This window comes from Xyrauchen texanus, chromosome 1 (assembly GCF_025860055.1).
Source record: "Xyrauchen texanus isolate HMW12.3.18 chromosome 1, RBS_HiC_50CHRs, whole genome shotgun sequence".
Taxonomy (NCBI): domain Eukaryota; kingdom Metazoa; phylum Chordata; class Actinopteri; order Cypriniformes; family Catostomidae; genus Xyrauchen; species Xyrauchen texanus.
Window position 1 is genome coordinate 5,538,946 of NC_068276.1, and position 5,849 is coordinate 5,544,794.

Below are 5,849 nucleotides of genomic sequence, written 5' to 3' on the forward strand. Positions count from 1 at the left end.
CAGGTTTTCGCACGCAGCGTCACTTGAAGAATGCTGTTAATCATTCATAGACCGAAACTTCCTTTAGATTTAAAGCTGATTGAACACCAGCCCTCTGCATATGTGTGCTTTGAAGTGGAAAACATGAAAATAAGGGCTATGATTACTATGAAACAGAGAAGTGCGCTGTGATTTCAATAATCCCAAATACGATTTGGTAGTTAATTGTAAATAATAATAAATCAGTTATTAAATGTTTTAATCAATAAATTATCATCATCATTATCATCATAAATTATAATATTCCAAAAATAATTTGTACATTATTTATTAATGTGATCTAAAATTACACTTATCAACCACAACATTAAAACCACTCTCTCGTGCTGCCAAAACAGAAATCAATGCAATTGTACAGAGTGGTTATCTGAGTTAATGTAGACTTTGTCAGTTCAAACCAGTCTGGCAATCTGGCAAAGAGTATTTTTGGGATTTTCACACACAACAGTCTCTAGAATTTACTCTGAATGGGCCAAAAAAAAAAAAAAAAAAAGCATCCAGTGAGTGGCAGTTCTGTGGATGGAAATGTCTTGTTGATGAGAGAGGTCAACAGAGAATGGCCAGACTGGTTTGAACTGTCAAAGTCTACAGTAACTCAGATAACCGCTCTGTACAATTGTTATTAGACAAATAGTACCTCAGGATGCACGAGGGAGACCTACACAGTATTAGGCAGGTGGTTTTAATGTTGTGGCTGATCAGTGTATATTGAATTATAATTATTATTAAAACTTAATATTTTTAATATTTTATTAATGAGATAAATTAGTTCATATTCATAAACTAATGAATAATAATAAATAATTTAATATAAACAATGATGAATGAATTATTTATAAATGAGATTTAGATATAAAATAGTTTATTATTAATGGATTTTTGCATAGAGAAATACTAATAATAACAACATCAATAATAATAATAATAATTGGTTTATAAGAAAAAATATTCATGAATCTTTTATTAATGAGATAAATGGCATAATACAATATATTACTTATGGATCTTTTCATAGAGTAATAATAATAATAACAATAATAATAATAACAATGCAAATCATCATCATCATAAATTATAATATTCAAAAAATAATTAGTAAATTATTTAATAATGTAATAAGTGACATAATTAGGTATAAAAAATATATTTTCTTCTTATAATAATTATTATTATTTTATTATTATTATTACTATTACATTATATTACTATACATTATATCCCAAAATAATGAATTAATACTTTGAGATAAATGAGATAATACAGTATATTACTAATGTATCCTTGCATAGAGTAATAATAATAATAATAATAATAAAATAAATAATAATACAAATAATAATAATAATAACAATAATGGTTGAATAACAAAAATAATTAATGAATAATGTATTAATTAGATAAAACAGTATATTACTTATGGAGCTTTGCACTAGTTCAAGTTCAGAACTTAACCAAAATGTTAAAAGTTTGAAAAGAAAGAGAAGCTAAATAGAATTATAAATGATATTTCAATAATAATAATAATCATTATAATGAAATCACAAAGCATAATTAATTAATAATTGTTTAATGAGATTATACAGTAATTAATAAGAATAAGAATAATTAGAACAGGAAATTTTACCAATGATAAAAGTTTTAAACAGTTATATATAGCTCAAATCTCCGGGAAAAAAAAGCCTTTAGAATTTTCTCTCACTGTATATGAGGCCATGGTGACACACACTAGTTCTTTGAAAGAGGATCTTCATTCCCAGGATGCAGACAGCACACTCCCTCAGTCTGTGACAGGAATGGCTCTATTATGGGTTAAGATCTACTATTTGGGTCAAAGGTCACATAACCTGTACTCAGTACTATAACAGTAGTTGGGTCATTCTTTGATAAAGAATTTTGGAAAATCATTTTCAAAGTAGATTTCTGTAAGATATAAACACTTTATCAGAATAAATGTAAATTACATCAGGCATGGTATGGCCAGTAGAGGCACCTGGACTTTTGTGGGCTGGTCCCGAAACAGACTCCTTATATTAATGAACGGAAGACATTAGAACACCCAATATGGCGGTGTAGAAAATGAAGTCCCACCAAACAGGTTAAAGAGCCAATCACCTTTTAGATACAGTTATCGCCTGCCAATCCACTCGAGATGTCAACATTGTTGTCAGATTTCACTGCTGATTTAAAATATGTTCTTTGATCGTAATCCTGACCAATGTAAACTTGGAGATTTCTGTCTTTCCCAATTCAAGTAAATAGTAGCTGTACTTGTATCCACAGAAAATAGCTGCCCGGGAGCGTTCCTCAGATTGGACTGACTTGCTAAGGACTTTGATCATATTAAAGAGCACATGGGGCTGGCTCTATAGATGAGAAGGACTCAGACACCCTTGATATTAAAAAGCTACATAATTCTCAGTAACACATTATGACAACTTTGATTAAAAAACATTAACTTTAGCAGGAAATCAAAATGAGCAGATTAGAACTTCTTAACAGATTGCTGATTGGTCAGTGCGGTTTACAGTTAAGGCTTTTCATTGGTCAGTCTTGGATAAAAAATATGTGGATGCATTTGTATTTGTAGGCCTAGTGCAAAAGCCATAGTTTCCTTAGAATGCCTGGAATGGCTGGGGTAAAAATAAACTCTAAAGTTCACTAAATTTTGCTGGGTTATTTTTTAACCCAGAATGCTGGATTGAGTATGATAAGTCATGTTGTTGGGTTTTTTCAGTGTAGTATCATTTTTAAGCAAACTATGCTGGGTTAGTTTAACCCAACACGTGTTATGTCAATATGTAACCATTACTGGGGTGCCAATCGGGATATTTTTAAACCAGACATTTAACGGTTGAAAATCTCACCATGAGAGATTCTTTAAAAGCAGAGAACCGTCTGTCTGTTTGTCATATATTTTATATTGGCGCCATCTAGCATACTATATACGCACCTGCGCTTTAGTAGTAGCCTAATGGTTTCACTTATTTTCATTCATTCATTCATTCATTGCAGACAGACTGACAGACAGAAAGATTGATAATAGTTTCAGTTTTTCATATACAGTTGAAGTGGGTCTTTCCTGAGAATTAATGGCATGTTTCAAGTCACAACTACCCGGAAACCGATTTTGATCTGTTTCCCCCGTATTATCCCGGCGGGTAAATTCCACCTCACTTTGATTATGCTGGGAATAAACTCCTCAGAGAAAATGTGTACTGTAAGTAAGAAATCTGTAGAAATAAAAACTTTATTTAACAACGTTAGAATTCTTACTGTACTTTATACTGTGTAAAGTTTCAAGATAAAGTTCAAGACCTTATTCACGCTAGCACAATTTTAGATGGGAATGACAACAAGGTTGTGAGGGATAGATGACTTTTCAATGGACTGTACTGCAGTCTGAAGTATTTTTGGATCGTTCTGTGGACAAAACTTTGAGGAAATATCTATCCAAGAACATTCAGTATACAAAGAACTCCAGACAACATGAGCTGTGGAAAATCAGATGTGATCAAGGAGATTTATGCAGCTTTATACCATTCATACCATTGAAGAGATGGTCATTTATCCCTCACAGCCTCGTTGTCATTCCCATTAAAAATCAAAGATGGCGCTAGCGTGAATAAGTTATAAGGTTATAAGGCGAATAAGGTTTCTTAAAGGTGCTATAAGTAATATTTGTACTGTACTAAATCATAAAATGACCATAATATGACATTACAGATTTAGGAAACATGCTAAGTTGAAATACTGGCTTCTCCAATAACAATGCTACAGCCAGTATATTCTACTTTGAAGTTTCCATTACGGGCCGGAATTTCTGTTTATGTTTTGGCCTGTGTGATCACGCCCACTACCTGGTACCTGATACTTTTCTTAGTACCACCTTTGTTGAGTTTCCAAGCGAGCAGAGTCAATACTAAATGTTATGTCAAAACCCTGCAGATCACTGATTGGTCAGAAAGAATCGTCACTTCCAGCGTCGCTGGATTTCTGGCATGCGACATCAACCCACTAGTTTTAAAGTTAGCTACAGCGATAACAGTATCATTTGTTCACATGACTTTCGAATTGTAAAAAGAAATGGCTGTGCGCAAAACTACGCCGTGGACAATAAACAAGGTGCAGATGTTCCTCTCGTTAGCAATGAAAGAAACAAAAAAGTTTTTCAGGAAGTTTCTCAGCTGTTGGCCTCACACGGCTACCACCGGACATACCAACAGTGAAGGTGAAAGTAAAAAAAAGCTTAAAAGAGACTACAGAACCATCAATGAAAAGTGGAAGTGGTTCGACCAAATGGCCGGCGAGCAATGGGAGGGAGAGTTCCCTGGAGTCCACGATGGAGGATGGTTTGTTTTGTTACATTAACTCTAAACTCTTGCTTGGAAGCTTCACTTTATTTAGTTGACCAGCTACTGGAAGCTTGCTTCTAAAACAACCAGGCCAATTTAACTGTTACACTTGTGTAAAATCACCATGCAACAACTGCTTTATGCAGCACAATGAGCTAGTAGCTAACAGCTAGCGGTCGTGTTATTGTTTATTGTTTTGTGTCGCGTTAAGAAGATGTCACGGCAGTCGAACTATGACGATCATCCTATAATCCCACCCACGTTGAGGCGGCACTAAACTGCAGTGGAAAAGCAAGCTCAGAAAAGTAAAGCGAGCAGAGTCAAGTCAAGTCGAGTCGAAACGTAACGTGCAGTGGAAAAGTGCCATAAGTTTGCAGGCAAACAACACTGCAGCCATGGAAGCCAGCTAACTAACTGTATCAGTGATAACAGATTCCACCTGACCTTAAAAGCCTCGCCATCCGTCTAAATACCACCATGACCAGAGGCGTTGAAAAAATTGATAACTACTTGAGATGCCTTTGGAAGATGGAGACAGCTTAAAGCCAAGAAATCCTTTAAAACGGATGCTGAGTTGGCTAATTCTGGCAACCCACATGAGCTTTGAATCTGGGGCGGGGCAGACAACTCTCCAATATTTAGCATTTGGACTGCAGTACCCATTTCAAACGCAAGTGTCAAGAGATCAGTGGCTGCGTAAATTTGCAATATGTTGGATAAACTGCACAATATAAACACACTGCAATGACATACATTAATGCAAGTGTTCAAATGTTGTATAAGACACTATTTTTGCACTACCTTTTTCTGGTTTAGATTAGTTTTTTATCTAATGTGACAATTTACCCCTTATGTTGTGACATCATACAGTGTGATTTGGGTCGGTATTTATGTGACCTTTGATTTATGAGCTACACGAATACTCTGAACTTTTGCTTAGAGTGATAAGAACACAGACTGCTAATAAAAATCTTTAAAAATAAAGCAGCAGGCCATTCTCTAAAGGGATTGGACGGATCTAATCTGAGATGAGGTTCATGCAGCGAGTTCACGCAGCGATCATTATAAATGTCTCAATGACACATTTGATCAAAACCATCTGTGTTTGAGAATATTTCGCAGCACTGTGTCAGTGTCTCCATGCTGACCTCAGCTGAGCTGCACAATTCTTATGATCCCCATATGGGCTAGACTGCAAAATATTTGTTCCCAGTATGACACAGCCAGATTTGGTGGATTTTCGGCTGAGTCAATCCCTGACTTGCACGAGTGATGCCGGCTTTAGCGGATGGGAGGAACAGTGAATATCTGCCGCTGTAAGTCATTTGTGGGTGACTCACACGTGGAGCTCAAAGTATCGTGATTGTGTGTGCGTGTCCATGCTCTCATTTTGTACAGCAGATAAACAAAACTCACAGAAAGGATTAAGATCTTCAAATAAATTTAAGATTTCAATCC